Consider the following 17,481-nt stretch of genomic DNA (forward strand, 5'->3'; position numbering starts at 1 on the left):
CTATAATTGTTTCAATTTGGTTTAATTACTTTTGTGCATTTTGCAGTTAAAAAGTGGATCGTAAAACAGTTAGAAATTATTATCTTTAATGACTGGAGATGGGGTACACATGAATGGCTTGATATGATAGATGAATTAAAGAGAGGCAAATAATGTCAGTTCAGTTTCTGAATCATCTTAATTCAGTGTTTTTTCATGGTGACTTGCCCAAAAGTGTATGTCAACATCATTTAAAAAATAACAGACTACCTAGTTTACAGTACTTCAAGTAAATCAAGTAAAATAACTTGAAATAAAAATAAACCTAGTCCAGTAATATCTCACCTGACATCAGCACTTGCATTGCCCTTCTGTTTTCATATACAGCTGTTAAAAGAATAGTTAACAATACAATTTTCTAAAATTATCTCCATAATAATGCTAAGATTTATATAAACACATTTGTGGACTGTATAAGAGAATTGTTTGTGTTTAGCAAGCATGGTACATAAAAATAAATCATCAGTTTCAGTAGCGCTGATAATTGTAAAACTTACTGCATTTGCAAGTCCTTGTGTTTTGTTTTAGGTTTTTTAGCCACTTTTTGGAGCATAATTTTTTCCTTGGAAGGAGGGAGTATAAATGGAGAAGAGGCCCTAGACATCAGACTATGCCTGCGACTTCTTAGCAGCTCCCCTCAGATAAACCCCTAAAGGGGCTGTACCAGAAGCTACAGAGAGCTTCGTCTCTCCTCGTGTTGTTAGTTGCTATTGTTCTCCTTGTCAATTAATTCCCCATAATAAATGTTTGACCATGTTGTGGCTATACAAGCAGCTTCAATGTATGTTACTTTCCACCAACACTGAGTTTTTCTCTTGAAACAATAGATGTCTAAATGTGGATGCGGAAATTAATTTAATCCCTTCCTTTCATGAAATTTAGATTTTTTCACATGTACCATCCTAACTTTTAGCAAGTTGCAACCTTTAAACTGATGTTGTCTTTGACCTCCCCCGTCATTGTTTACCTGCTACTCACTGTTTGCTAACATTTGCTTTCTGATAATGCTTGAAAGATGGAACTTACTTTCTACCCTGTTTCTGCAACAGAGCCTAAAGTGTTCTTAGCTTTATCAAAGGAACATGTGTATTTCTTATTGTTCCAAGGGTCTAACTCTGAACAATTAGTCCAAGTAAAACCAAAACACTATGCTAACAAGCTGTGAGAGGCTATGGGAGAGACAAATGGGTTCTCCTGAAATTCTGTTTGATGCTGTCATTTCTGAACAGTAGAAGTGCAGTAAGCTCAGAAACTTTCCTGTCAATAGAAAGCATTCGGGTGAGTTCTTGCTCCAAGAGCTTCATCTCTGAGAGAGAAGAAAAGGTGGTTTTGGTAATTTATTAGCTTTTCTGATTACAACATATACTCATGTAAAGGAGAGAGAAAGAGATCAATCCCTTTTCCATCGTGTTATTTATAGCATCCACATATCACAAAAGTAATTTGGACAGGATTTTATTCTCATGCAAGGTTACATTAGAGAAATACTTTAAAAAATCTGTCTAGTTCCTGTTACCTATTTGCAATTCTTTTATCCTCCTTTGTGACAAGATAATACCAAATAGATATGATTGTACAAAATATAAATCTCTAAAGTATGAGGATTTTATATATTCTTAAGAATTCCCATAAATAACAGGAATTTGCAAAACAGCTGGTTTTTTTCTCAACAATTGCTGCGTTACCACAATTCAAAGATGTAATTAGGAAAATTACTTTTAATATTGATGCAGCAGCTGAGGGTGGGGTAGATCATCCAAGTATCTAGGATGATGATGGAGAATGTATACGGAGGAGAGCAGAGTACTTACACACACAGGTGGATGACGCAGCAGGCTTGCGCCTTGCGTGTCCTCCTGGCAGCGCGTAACTTGGACCACAGCATTAGTCCTGTCCCCTTCAAAAGGGAAGTTCACAAGTCATTAGGATCTGACTAAATTGCTCTGCTGGCTCACAGCCTTGTGCAGGACAGCATCGTGTGGACATGGCCATCCATTCTTAACATGTGCACACATGAGCATGTGCACACACCTGCACACAGACACACACAGACCGAGGCAAAGAGCCGACCTTGCAGTGTCCTAAGGAAATAAATGTCTGCTCCAAATCCTGCCAAAACTGTTGAGATTCTTCCTGCTGCCCTCAGTAGGTATTTCTAAGCTGTCAGCCCATTTTTTTACCCCCTAGTATGTGCTGTCACTCCTGATCACTTACTCACAAAGTGCTTTCAGGAAGATGTTTACAGAAGAACCTCATTCTGACTTTCATATTAGTGCAAATTAGTGGGAGTACTTTCCTTGGAAGTGCTCTTGGGAGCCATTTTGGAAAGCTCTTGTTATTTGCTTGCTACTGTAAATTAATCCCGAATGTTTGTATATTATTCATGAACCTGAAACTCAAACAAGCCCTCTCCCTCTATCTCTGTGTTTATATAGTTTCCACCACCAGTTAAACTGAACAAAAATAAGACCTGCGATGTGGCCCCACAAATCCATTACTGCATAAGGGAATAGGTTGACTTTGCTTTATAGTTTTAGTGTGAGATATTTCCCTCTACCTTCACAGATAAGAAAGCTATGCCATCGTTATGGCAGGACAGGAGTAGCTTGTTCCCTGTGTATTCACAATCTCAGTAACTTTCTGTTGTGCTGTGCTCATCTGCCCCACTGTTAGAGGGTTAAACGTAGGCACGGATAATAACAAGGTAAATAGTTAAATAGGTGGTTTTGGAAAGGTGGCACAGGGTAAATTGTTTTTCATACTGAACTAAAATTCTGAAAGCAAACTTTTGATAAGAATATGCACAAACTCTGCTGCAACTGAGCCACTCTGGATACCATAAAGCAAGAATATACCTGTTAAAATGAATAGCCTGATTCTGAGCGGCCGTCAAAGGGAAAAAAAGCATCCTTTCGCTATTGTGCCATGTAGTGATCAATATGCACAGAACTTAAACTAAAAGTCTGTGGAGTTTTTAAAATTTGGGGTTTACTTCAGCAAGATGAATTGCACAGGAAGAAGAGAGCGTGTGCGCTGCATCATTTTGACAAAAGTTGTTGTGGAAGTAATGCCGTTACCAGATGAGAAACTAAATAGAAATGTTCAATAAAACATGTGTGCATCTCCACAATAGAATAGTCCTTATATTTTACACTGAGCTACCTCAGGGTCATGGAAGGTGTTTTATTAGCACAGTCAACAATAATAGCTTGATTTTTATTAGTAGGAAAAGATAGAGTGAGAGACTACTAATTATTTTTCAGCCTGAGGGGCATTTTTCCTGAAATGACTGTTAATTTGATCATTGTTGTGCAGTTCACAGATTTACATGAACTTACTTCAGTGCGACACATGGTTAAGAACTAGAGTAAAAACGTTGCTTTATTAATGGTTTTCAGCGAATGTATTAGAAAGTGCTAACCGTGTGGGTATAGGGATGATATTGATAGTACTCAGAAGGTTGAATCTTTTTGGAAGTAGCTAGCCCAAAGCCCTTTCCATGTGTTATTTTTTGTTCATGCAGTAAGATATTAAGCCTACAAGAATGAAATGAAATCCCAATGAAATGAGAATTTGTTGGTTTTGTCTTAGATCTATATGCAGTGATTTTGCTACAGGTATTATATTTTTTTCTTTTTTCTTTTTTTTTTTTTTAAACTGAACTTGCATGTCTAGGAGCCAATTACTTTTTTACGTAATTATTTAATCAATAGATATGGTCTAGATGTTTATGTATGTATGTGTGCATGTATAAATATAAACACACTCAATGAATCTTCCACTAGAAGTGGCAAAAAAATCCCAGGAATACATTCCAAGTTTTAGCATTTTTAAACACTCCAGCATTTTTCTTACCTCAGCTGTCTCCTCTCCTTTTCAGCCCACATGCACACATCCTTTCAGTCCTGATGAGAGTCATAATACGCAATCTGAAAGGCCTTTAGTTTAGATTAAGAGAAGCTGCAAGATGAAAAGGAACAAAGGCAGAATCTCTGCAAGGACAAATAGTTTGCATCTCCTTTGTCACATGCTGCTTTCACTCTTCCTTACAAAGTGATAGGAATCCCTTGCTGGTGGGGACTTTTTAGAAATGTAAAACTTTAGCTTGCAGCAATCAGTCCCTGTTGCTATGTGCAACTGTCCGGTGTGCAGACTGGCAGGATGTGTTGCACAGCTGCATCTCTCAGCCTTTTGTGTATCTTTCATCCGGCTGCGGCAGACTCTGACACATGGCACAAGTGAAGTGCTCTCACATGGTCATAGGAACTTTATCTGAGCTGCAAGCTGAACACTTTGTGCTTTTAAAAAGTTATTTTCATTGCTAGCTGTGGCAAAAATGGTAGAAGAAACTTCCAGACTGGGACAGCAAGGGGTTCCAGTGAGCTGTCAGAACATTTCCCTACTTTTGTCTTCAAGATCGTGCATGTTTAAGTGAATATTCACCTTCCTGCACATGGAAGAGCGCTGGCAACAGTGTTCTCCAGGCTGAGAGGTGACTCTGGCCCAGTATGTTCACCTTATTTTCCTAAATGTCTTGTTGACTTGCAGTTCAGTCTGAATTAGGGAGTGTAAAGAGAATTTTTGCCTCTCTTAATGCTCTAGATTGCTAATTGTCCTTCCCTCACTTCTCCCCAGATCTCTTTAGCTGGTGCAGGTAACTGCTTTCTTTCTGACTGCTTTGAGGTCCCAGTTCTGGTCTTGCCTGCCTTCGGTCACTGCTCATCAGCAGATCCAAAAGGAACATTTCCTCTTTGTGGTTTGGTGAGGCTTATTAGATATTAATTGCTCCTTGCAGTAGCAAGACACACAAGTATTCTTATCTGCCTTTTTTCTGTCTAGATTTGGTGAGGAAGAGGAACACAATTATGCAAAATAATGTTTTTCGAATTCCCTATTGCTAACAGAAAACCTTTCACAGAGAGAATTATGTTTTCCAACAATACTGTGTAACTATGAGTTCCTGTAAGAGATTTTAGCTGGATTTATAAAATCTTTTCACTGCGATACTTGAGATACTGTGATTTATTATGAGATGGATGGTCAGGTGTCAGGTTCTGATGCACTAATGTCAGAAACCTGCCCTAAGCCAGCCTCTGTCTGGAAATATATTCAGATAGAGTACAAGTAGGCAGACAGCCAAAGGATAAACTCTTGTGAGCCTGTTGTAGGAGCAAATAACACAGGGATCCACGAAAGTGACGGAAAACACAATAGGCCAAACCTACTGCGATAGCACAAAGAGGCAGCACCCTTCTTAATGGTGCCTGACCCTTACCAACACCTTTACTTTGCTACTTCTGAAGAATCAGGGTGATGAAAACATGATTTAGAGTTGCCTTTCTTTATATCTCCTCCTGTATTCTAAGTTTACCTTTGTCACAGATGAAAGTGTTGATTGGTCATCTTTTCAAGTTCGTTATGGGCACCCACAGTGCACCCACTGATGCCTTAACCATGAAACTGAGATGGGACAACCTTAACAGGAACCTTTTTGCTGAGAGAAGATGATAAGCTATTGGTCAGAATGACTATCATCGTTTTGCTTTATAACAGTTTTGTTCATGATAGAAATTACTTATCTCAGTCATGCAGAACTAGAAACCTACCCTCAGCCCAGCTATTATGTCAATCTGGAGAAAACAGAAGACTAGGAGAGAAACAGGCACAATCAGGCATAACTAGGACTGGATGATAGCTAACGTGAATTCTCTAAGGACTCTCTCTGAGGTACCAATAGATCCTGACATGCAGCTCTGTATCCTAGACTTTGAACTGTCCTATCATCTGTAGTAGCCATCGTGATTATACACAGGCTGTTGTCTTATACGTAAGATCTAAATAGCAAGGTCCAATCTGAACCTTTCAGATACACCTTTTCCTAAGATATGTTACTTCAAATAAATTAGGTCCCTGAGGATTTGAACTGTATTATTTTTAAGGAGTGTTATCACCACAGAATTGTGATATATTAATAAATATTTCATTTTTAGTAACTTCTTAGTCTATTTCATGTATATTGAAAAAAGCTCTTATTTCAAGAAAAAAAATTCATTTTTAAAAAATCTTTTATTTACAACTTCTATTGTTGTCTTCCAAGAGTTTGAAAGAGAGGTAAAACTAAAGACTGAATACTGGGAAAATAAAATGTATTTATTTTCATCTAAAAGGAAATCAAAGGCTCATTATCCCAACTAGAGTTCTTCAACTGTGCTTGAAATTAAAATATAATTTTTAAAACCAAATATATACATTTCGGTTGCATTACACATCTGTTGAAGTAAGCCTTAATGTTATAAAACTGATGTCACACATTTTTATACTATCCACAGCATAAAAATCTCTCTGTAACATTTTCTTCAAAACCCCTTTTCTTTTAACATGCACACAAAAAAAGGAAGGAAATAAATAAAATTAATGTTTATAATGAGTTTTCCTTTCTGTTTTGAAAATTCATGGAAAACAGAAAATGTTAACTGAAAATTTTACTGCCTTAAGCTAAAAAGAGTTTAAAGCCTACTGGCTTTAAACAAAAAGAGGGAACATAACAAACATATGGCCACACTTTCTCTGAATTTGCTTTTTTTCTGATTCAGGATATGAAGAAACACAGTTAAATGAGCAAAATGGCACTCTTTATCCAACCATACTTCAATTTTATTTCACATTAATCTAACATAAGGTATAGTTCTACAGTAACATCTGTATTTTGTGATATGTTTCCACTTTATGGCTAAAATAGCTCTGAGTATTATGGGGGAATTATGAGTGGAAGTGATAGAGCAGGAGATATCTGATAGATCTGACCCTGTGAAACTGCTGGATGTTTCTACCATTTCTACTTTGTCCAAGACAACTGCAGCCTGAATACCCTAAATTGGAACACAACCCTTAAATTTTAAAGGAGAAAATAAATGTGTCTCATCAAAAATGCTATAACTGAGTAGACTTGAGGCTGTGAAAGACTGTTTTTAACAGAAGTCTCTTGGATGGAAGCTCAATAATGTCTAAAAATATGGGACAATTTCATGCAACTAAACAAGAAGGAAATGATTATACAAGAACCAAAATAATATTGCTGTTTGGATGTTCTTTGAAGTTGTGAATAGCCACCTTTGCTTTAAAATTCACATTTTTGAACTTTGAAAAATGTTCTTGAAGACAATTTGGTGCTGGTTTTTTTCCTCTAAAGCCATATGGTTGAGAGAATTAAGCACTGTCCTGGGAATCAGGACATTCTCACTCCTTGTCTCATCTTTACTGCTGATGGGTCTTAATACTTTCTACTTCTTTAAACTTTGGAAATGCTGTTTAATTATGCTATGCAACAACCCAGTTTGCAAACATTAATTAAGCCTCATAGCTCCCTTGTGGTCTGAGACAGGTAAAATACCATTAGTCTCAGATAATAGGGAAAATAAGGCTCAGAGGGGTTAAGTGGCATGCCCAAAGTCACAGAAGCAGTACTATTTGGATCAGGATTGTAATTCAAATTGTCTCTTAATCTAAAATGACTCTCGAGCAAGGCCCACGTAGCAATGTGAGTTCCTTGAGTTAAAAAGCAGGAAACAAGCATTTTAACCATTCTGAAAATTCAGCGCCTTTAGGTTGAAGTTACCTCTAAGTAAGTGTTCAGCTGAACCTTACTGATTAATAAATGACCATGTGCAGAAGCCACCTTAATACTGGGGAAGATGAGCAGAGAGTACAAAGAGCATCTTCTTAAAAAGGTTTTTAAGATGAGGAGCAGGGTAAAATTATGTAGAGAGCATCCCCCCAGGGGCAGACTGCAGGGCTGACGTTTCAGATTGCAGACCCCTGCAGGATGCAGGGGGCTTCCAGCTGCCCAGTGAAACACAAAAGTGATCTCCTCTGGCCGGGAGGGGTCAGGGAAGGGTTTCCATCCCATCAACTAACCCAGGCAACACAGGAAAGTAAAAGAGGCTGTTGGGGAAAGAAACTGGTGACTGCTACGCTTCGGCTCCATGTGGGTGACCAAGGGCAGAGCAAGGGGACCCCATCTGCAGAGGAGCTTTGCTGTGTACCCGCTCCTTAGAGATGAGCCCCAGCTGCACCTGGTGTCCGTTCCTATAGCTCCCTGCAGAGAATCAAAACCAATAATTGACAGAGCAGAATAAGCTTTGCCTGGGACTCCACAAGCAAAGGAGGAGGAAGGAGACCCAGTGTTCAGAGTAACATATTAACATCAACCATGAAGAACAAAGATTGGAAACAGCACTATAACTAGGGCATTTACGCAGGATGATATACCATCCTCTCTTCAGGCACTGCTACATATCCAGGTGGCCATGAGAGAGTATTCTGGAAAAATGTGAATAAACCTGTGCTAGACATCTAACTACACACATATCTTATTTCCCACATACTACCTCCAAATGTTGGCACATATCCTCATTGTACAATATATCATAAGGAATAGTACACTTGTTTCCTATATTAAAGGAATTCCATTGAAGAAATTATTTTCTACAATTCATAAATAAATATGTTTTTTTAAAACCAGTGCATTTCCTATACAGATTTCCCTTCTGCATGTGTTCAGGCAACCAGTTCCTAAAGTGTGTGGGGCTTGTGCTTGTGCCTTGTGCCCTGGCTGGACAAGACTGTCCTCATGTGCCAGGACATAAGGAGTTGAGGTGGGCATTCACTGCCCCTCTGTTCTTCTTCCTGCCTGTGCTCATGAGCTGGATCTTTACAGGGTCTGCAGTGCTTACACCAGCTTTCTGAACTGCAGGTTACAGTTCTTCAACAGCCAAAGCCAAATCTGTTGAGTTGATGAAGATACTGATAACCCTGTTAGTGGCAGAAGTCTGAGGTCCTGCTTAGGATTAGAAGACAGGTGACCTGTCAAAATGTGGTATGCATTTTCAAAAATACTCACAAGCAGAACCAAGCAAGTGAAAATATTTGCTGGACCAGTGACATTCCTCTGGTATTCCCCTTGCTTAACTTTAGGTCTTCAGGACATTCCAGCAGATCGACTCAGCAGAGTCATCACAAATAATCACAAGGAACTCCTCAAACACCTTGTCCTCCAGATGTCATGCAAGATACAGTATTGTTTGTGACATGCCCTAACCATTAATGAGAGACAGTACTACTCCAGAGGGACTGGAAGACTTGGACCTTTGTATGTATGTTCATTACATACCTTTTTTTTCACGAGTACCCAGAATCTGTCTGCCCTTGGCAAAGCTGACTAGTCTCTAGTACTGTCCTTCTAATGGCTCCGCCTTGTGCCAGGTACTTCTACAAATCTAATCCAAATGGAAACCATCCCCTAATAGATTTGAACAAGAGTACTTGGTACATCTTCAAGTGATGATATTTGCTCCCACTGAAGCCCTCAGCATGGCCTCTCAACTTGATTACAGTTCCTCTGACCACACTTCAGGACATTTCCTGGGATGTGGCCACATTACACTTCTGCCAATTTACGGGGAAGAAATTATCAAAATGAGTAATCCTTGCTTTTTTTTTGGCCAGCGGGCTCTAGCTAGCTGCTTAATTCTTCCATCATCTTTCAATAGATACTGCTTTCCTGGTTGCTGTATTACCAGCCAAGAGGCTGTAATAACCACAAGGAATTCCTCAAATTAGACCTCTAGATATCTCCTCCTTCCAGCCCTCATATACTGTCTTTCCCAAAAGTTGTCCTTGAGCCACATCCACAAGTACAGCTTAAATCCGTCTCATACTTTTGATAATTAGAACCTTTTTTGTCCTTTTTCTTTACTGGCCAAGGCTAAACTTCATGTCCTGAATGCAATTAGCACATTTTCTTTTCTCCTTGACAGTGTGGTATTAATTCAAGCCTCATTGAGACTAAGTTTATGGCACAGATGAAAGGTTTTTGACAGTTTTGCAGTGACTGTCCAAGTGGGTTTCTGATTTGAAACTGCTACATTTTATCAAAGAAAGACCCACTGTTTTGTTCAGCTTGAACCAATACAATCTCTCTCCCTCTTTGAACAGCAACCTTTAAAGATTTATAGGGCAGCAGCTTGGAGTTCACTAACTATACCACAGACACATGAAATTACAGTTCTGGTAGAAGGTGTGAATTCTGACAGCATCAGAAGTTTCAGAATAAAACTAGGAATTTCACTTAAATCTTCAGATTTTTAAATTCCCAGACTGAAATGGAGTGAAAGAAACGGTCACTGGAGCTAAGGCAAGCCTTCCTTCCACTGTGGGATTTATCTACAGGGCAGAGCACTTTTGAGACATAGCTGAGAGAAAAGGGTGGAGAAACATTCTCCCCCATTCATAAGTTTTCAGGCATTTTCTTTCCACAGTAAAGGATATAACTAGAAATAAACACTGAAGGCACAACAAATTCTTGTTTCATGTTGAGGATACAATTTGTAATTACGGGAATCTGTCCTGGTAGCTTTTTTAGATGCAAAGCCTAGTTTTTACAGGAAAGATTAAAGCAAGGTCTCTAAACGTGTATATCTTTCCCATCTATCATTCATTTAGCTCAGGTAGGTCAGAATGAGTTTGAACATTCCCTCCTTCTCCACATTTTTCACACGGCGGAAGTGGGTGATCCTGGAGCGGTAAAAAAAAAAAAAAAGGAAGCATTTCACATAGTTTTTTTTCTGTCATGGTCTTTTGCCTGGATTTTGCTGCAGTGTCTGCCAGAGTAAAACTGTCCACTTCCTTCTTACAACTTTGAGTCTGGTTTTGTCTTACAGATTTTCTCGTATGAAAATAGCTCACCAGAACAGAAAGAAACCCACTCCACATTTTGTGCAGCTAGGCTAGATCAAAATAACAGCATCCTGGCAAACATTTGGTAGAGAGAGTGTAATAATTGTTGGTTTGGTTTTCGTTAACCTCTTTTTGTTTAGTCAACATTAAGTCAATCCACCTGGAGCTTAATACTGTATGTTACTATAGTAACTTTACAGCCTATTTGATTGTGACAAAGGGCTTCATCTCATCCATTTCATGCTCCTGTGTCGACCTACTCCCTCCCAGTGTTTTATTATATCTGTCTTTAAGAGTATCTGCAGGAGCCACAGCTGCTGTGCTTTTGTAGCAGAAAGCAGATTTCACTGTGTGAAATACTCTGCTCTAAAAGGTCTTATGGGCTGATGGCATTATTGAATTTCAAAGCAAAGACAAACAAAATTAAATTGTTTAAAGCTAATATTCATGTTTTGCCATACACCGTGTATTTTTTCTTTTTTTTTTCAGAATGGAACAGTATATAATCACTGGTTGATGCCCTTGAGAACAAAACCACAAAATAAAGCAATGTAGAATACAAAAAGACTTGAAAGTAATTCAGTTTTCAAAACAAAACAAAAAAAAAAGTGTTGGAGGCTCAGGAAAAACATTAACTTCAAGAGCCAGAGTTAGCAATTTGTAAAATGAAAAATTGGATAATGCTCTACAAATGGGCCAGATCCTTCCCTGTTAAACCCCTGTGAAGCCATTGATTTTAATGGCATTACTCTCAAATTTATACCAGTACGAGGCTGAGCAGTACACGACCCACAAGTGCAAAATGTTTAAGACTTTCCAACTGTCGCCTGTTCATTTTACAAGCTGGTTGCTCTATAACACTCTAACCAGCCATGTGGATGATTGTAGCAAGCCGCTACGCCGCTATTGTTCAGATTACCAGTGCCACAGAACTCTTTCATTACATTGTTTGTTCCTGCTGTTGTTTAAATTTACCTTACTCTAGCTTCTCAAGGCAATTTATTCCTTACTGGTGCTCTTTTCGCGCCTCTGCTCTACAGTCGCTGGCCTCGTGTGAGAAATCACTTTACGAATCTATTTTTCTTAAGTCCTTTCAGATTTGCTGCATATTGCTAATATTTATCCACATATTTAATTTGAGAACAAAACGCGTTGTCTGCCCTAGTTTCTCTCTCTCCTCGCATGTTGTTGCGGATGCTTCTGAATAAAGATCTGTGCATCTCTTTGTCACCAGCGCGAGGGCGATGCAGCGAGGTTCCTCCTGCATTTCCGCGCAGCCCTGCTCCAGTTGTGTTAATTGTTGGGCTGGGAGGGCAGCGAGCGCTGAATGCTGCCTTGTTAACTTGCTAAGCAGCTGGTCAGCAGGGTAGTTTGATTCCAGCAAGGCTCTTGACACCTCTGCCAAGGGTTATTGATACCTCACACACCCCAGCTGAGACAGATTGTTTTAGTCGTGCTTCATATCCATAGCACAGCCTGTAGTTAGGAAAAAAAGTGATTGACAGCTCACACCTCCTGGGCCCTTCTTACTACCAGACACAACATCTGCTATGCCCTGTGGAGCAGTGAACCAACACACACTGAGAGAACAGTTTCTCGTATTGTCAGGGTTGATTTTGTTTAACCCTTTCTGGCCACTCTCTGGAGATGTACAGAGGGGTTTCTGTAATCCTTTGCACGTGCCTGAAAAAGTGTGGAATATTTGACCGAGTGAACACCAGAGAGGATGGTCCTAGTGATGGCGAGGAAAGCAATCAGCAGGTCTTCCTCAGTAAGGTGATCGGCACACTCTGGGTTGCAAAGCAGAAACCGGGTTATCCCTACAGAAGCATTTCTTGCTGACAAACAGCATCGCAGATGCGACCAAAGACGAGTGCAGCTCTGAAACGTGGCCTCTAATTCTCCTGCTGCGATTTCACTGAGTGTGCATGTGGAGGGGGCACAGCCAGAAGGTTAAGCAAGTCTGTTTGCTGACTAGTTACCTAGCTCAAAGCCTGCTCTGGTTAAAGGTGAGGTTATATCTACAAATACCGGAGGGGTATTGCTTTTTGACAGACAGTAGAGAGACAAATGGCATTATTTGCCACCTTCAGAAAACTAGCCAGTAATAGGCTTGGCAACTGCAGCATCCTCACTATAAATGATCACATTTGATTACAAATATGGGTCATTAAATATACATGCAAGGAGCTTTCATAAACTGTCTTCAGTATGTGAAAAAAAAAATGATAAGAAATGTTTTGAAGATTCCCAAAAGTAAACCAATAGCTTTGAAATACCTCTGATATGTTTGAAGGACTGATTTGTCTTAGTTTTGGACATTTTTTTTTCTCCCCCCCTAAAATAGCACCAGAAGTATTGTTGAAGTCCAGAAATTAATATTTTTATAAATCTTATTTGCTTTCATCATGTAAGTATAGACTGTGAGACTTTCATAGAAAATGCTATGCAAAGCTGCAGAAGCCATATAGTAACAGATCAAAAGGACATTTTGGTCCTTTTATTTTCATTTGGCAACAGACTGGCTTCCCACCATGCTGTCATGCTTTAGAACCGATGCTTGCCAGCTATATTATGTGTGTTTACAATGCCATAAGGATGTGTTATGCTACAGAGGAACTAATAGCTTTATTTATTATATCTTTATTATAGCAATGTAATTAGCAATATTATTATTGCTAAGCATCACTATCACCTCTTGTCAGCACCATGTAACTCCAACATAAGTCACTCTGTGTTTTATATCTTGGACAAAATTATTGGCTGAGTTTACATGATACTGTCTTACTCGTACTTCATGGGATCATATGGTTGTGTTCTGCTGGAAGACTGACGATTTTTACTACAGTAAACCAGCTTTATGACTACATGACTTTCTGCACACACCTCTCACTTCTGGTGGTTGTCTATCCTTTGCCCCAGATGTTACCGCAAACGGAGGCTACTATGGGTTAAACAAGTGACCTTCAAGAACCTGAACCATATTTTCTGATGGGGTTAAAGCTTAGAGCAGCCTCAATGCGGATTACATGAAAAAGCCAGAATGCTCAATTAGTGCAAAGTTATCTTTTTTTCTGGACTTGTATAGTTACTATAACTGCATTTGCTGTAAAGGTTCCTTTAGCCTTTAGATGCATGGCAAAGTCAAGCTTTGAGTTATGTCCTTTTTCTGAAATAGTTGTCCTCTCTAGAGGTCATATTTGTTTAAAAGAATGCCACATTTATAGAATCATACACTAGTTAGGGTTGGAAGGGACCTTTAAAGGTCATCTACTCCAACCCCCCCAATAAGCAACTTGTAGATTATATTGAAGTATAATATAACAGACAAGAAATGACTCAAAGAACCCTTTCTTTGAAATTAGCATCAAATTTGAAAGTATTTCACAAACATGGAGCTCCAAAGTAGACTTTCCAATTGTCATAGTTCAGCCCAAATCAGGACCAGACTACGCAGTCTCTCTCTCACTCCCCCCACCCTCCAAGAGAATAGGAAGAGATAATATAAGAAAAATGGCTCAAGGTTTGGGCAAAACAGACTTGACTTGGGGAAAACTATTCATTTATTTCTAAAACTAGCAGGATAATGAGACAGAAAACAAGATAACCTACCCCCACCCCTCCCTCTTCCTAAACTTAACATTATCTCTACTACCTTTCCCCCGAGCAGCACAGGGGGAAGAGGGAATGGGGGTTGTGGTGAGTTCATCACACATTGCTTTACGCTGCTGCTTCATCACTGGGGGAAGAACTCACATTTCTCCCCTGCCCCGTTGTGGGGTCCCACCCCTACGCCACAGTCCTTCGTGAAACTGCTCTGGCGTGGGTCATCTCTTCCACGGGGTTCAGTCACTCCAGAACAGCTGCCCCAGCAGGCCCTCTATGGACCACAGCTGCCTTCAGGCTTCCACCTCCCCCGGTGTGGGGTCCTTCATGGGCTCCAAGTGGATCTCTGCTCCTCCGTGGACCTCCATGGGCTGCAGGGGGACAACCTGCTCCACCATGGTTATCACCACAGGCTGCAGGGGAATCTTGGCCAGGAGCCGCATTACTCCTCCACCTCCTTCTTCACTGACTTTGGCATCTGCAGTCGTTCCTCTCACAAGAAAAGTTCTTCACAACAGGCAGGCAGACGCCTCTCAGAATCTCTTCACATCATCCAGCTCATCTCCTCTCCACTTCTTGCAGCCAGGCTGGGATGAGTTGGGCCCAGTCAGCTGCCTGGTGAGAGGCCAGAGGGTGAGGCCTGCAAGGCCCATGAGGCCTGCGCCTCCCCCCTCTCCACCTCTGCCCCCACTCAGCTTCTTCACATCTTCTCTTCTTTTTTTTTTTTTTATTTCTGTTTCCCCCTTCTTAAATACATTATCGCAGAGGCGTTGTCACGGAACATTCTGCTACCAATTGGCTCAGCCTTGGCCAGCAGCGGGTCCGCCCTAGGCCCGGCCAAGTCCACTGAACAAAGGGGAGCAACTTCTAGCAGTTTCCTACAGAAGTTACCACCTTAGGCCCCCCCTCACTAAACAGAACCACACCACCAATAAATGAACGACAGTCCCATTTCTCCTAAAAACATGCTTATTTCTAATGTCCATTTCTCATGCTCTGGAGATAAGGAAGATGATGCAAACTCAGCAAGTCTGAATAATTTTTTGTTGTTGTTGTCTAAATCCACCAGAAATTGAGAAATCAGACACACTTGCAGCAAAGGGGAGAACATGGCAATGTCTTGAACCAGCAGCCCCTTGATACTTACCAGGCAATAAGCCAGAAAGGCCAGACAGACAAGCCTTCAGGAAGAGGCTTTGGCACCAGTGAAACCAACCCCAATCAATCTTCTTCAACAGTAACAAATGGAACAGCACCTCAGATCACCAGTTGCCCAGATGCAGTATCTTTCTCTTTGCGAAAACTGAAACCATCAAGTCAACTTAGCAACAGAGAACGGACAGAAGTTTGTGAGAGTGTTGGGTTCATATTCTTCAAGTCACACTTATTCCTGTGAGAAGAAGGGAAAGCTCCTCTAAATCAAACAAATTGTAATGCAACGATCTGTGAAACTAGGACAGTAGAGCTGGCTTGCAAAGAACTTCATCAAAGCGATAGGGAAGAATCATTGAAATTATGAAACAAAATCAAAACCCGGTATAGTAGAAAGCAACAGAATGGTCCTTTCTTAGTCACTTTCTAAGATTCACAGTAAACTAACTGTGTCAGGTTTTCCCTTTCCCTTGTCTGTTGGTGTGTCAGAATGTGTAAGAGTTAATCATAGAATCATAGAATCATAGAATCATAGAATGGTTAGGGTTGGAAGGGGCCTTCAAAGGTCATCTAGTCCAACCCCCCTGCAAGGAGCAGGGACATCCCTGACTAGGTCAGGTTGCTCAGAGCCTCATCCAGCCTGGCCTTGAACGCTTCCAGAGATGGGGCCTCCACCACCTTTCTGGGCAACCTGTTCCAGTGTTCTATAACCCGCATTGTAAAAAAAATTTTCCTAATTTCTAATCTAAATCTACCCCCCTCTATTTTAAAACCATTACCTCTCGTCCTATCGCAACAGGCCCTACTAAACAGCCTTTCCCCATCTTTCTTGTAGGCCCCCTTGAGGTACTGGAAGACCGCGATCAGGTCTCCCTGGAGCCTCCTCTTCTCCAGGCTGAACAGCCCCAACTCTCTCAGCCTGTCCTCATAAGAGAGGTGCTCCAGCCCTTTTATCATCTTTGTGGCCCTCCTCTGGACCTTCTCCAACTGGTCCATGTCCTTCTTGTGTTGGGGGCTCCAGAACTGGACACAGTACTCCAGGTGGGGTCTCACCAGGGCAGAGTAGAGGGGCAGAATCACCTCCCTCGACCTGCTGGCCACGCTTCTCTTGATGCAGCCCAGGATGCGGTTGGCCTTCTGGGCCGCAAGGGCGCATTGCCTGCTCATGTTAAGCTTCTCATCCACCAGCACTCCCAAGTCCTTCTCCTCAGGGCTGCTCTCAATCCATTCCCCGCCCAGCCTGTATTTGTGCCTGGGATTGCCATGACCCAGGTGCAGGACCTTGCACTTGGCCTGGTTGAACTTCATGAGGTTGGCACGGGCCCACCTCTCCAGCCTGTCAAGGTCCCTCTGGATGGCATCCCTCCCTTCCAGCGTGTCGACGGCACCACACAGCTTGGTGTCATCAGCGAACTTGCTGAGGGTGCACTCTATCCCACTGTCCATGTCGCCAACAAAGATGTTGAACAGGGCCGGTCCCAGCACGGACCCCTGAGGGACACCACTCGTGACCGGTCTCCACATGGACATTGAGCCGTTGACCACCACTCTCTGAGTGCCGCCATCCAGCCAACTCCTTATCCACCGAGTGGTCCGTCCATCAAACCCATGTCTCTCTAGTTTAGAGAGAAGGATGTCGTGCGGGACTGTGTGAAAAGCTTTGCACAAGTCCAGGTAGATGATGTCAGTTGCTCGTCCCTTGTCCACCGATGCCGTCACCCCGTCATAGAAGGCCACCAAATTGGTCAGGCACGATCTGCCCTTGGTGAAGCCATGTTGGCTGTCACCAACCACCTCCTTGCTCTCCATGTGCCTTAGCATGGTTTCCAGGAGAATCTGCTCCATGACCTTGCCAGGCACAGAGGTGAGGCTGACCGGCCTGTAGTTACCTGGGTCTTCCTTATTCCCCTTTTTAAAAATTGGGGTTATGTTCCCCCTCTTCCAGTCATC

The sequence above is a fragment of the Chlamydotis macqueenii genome, chromosome 3 (assembly GCF_036417535.1).
Source record: "Chlamydotis macqueenii isolate bChlMac1 chromosome 3, bChlMac1.mat, whole genome shotgun sequence".
NCBI lineage: Eukaryota > Metazoa > Chordata > Aves > Otidiformes > Otididae > Chlamydotis > Chlamydotis macqueenii.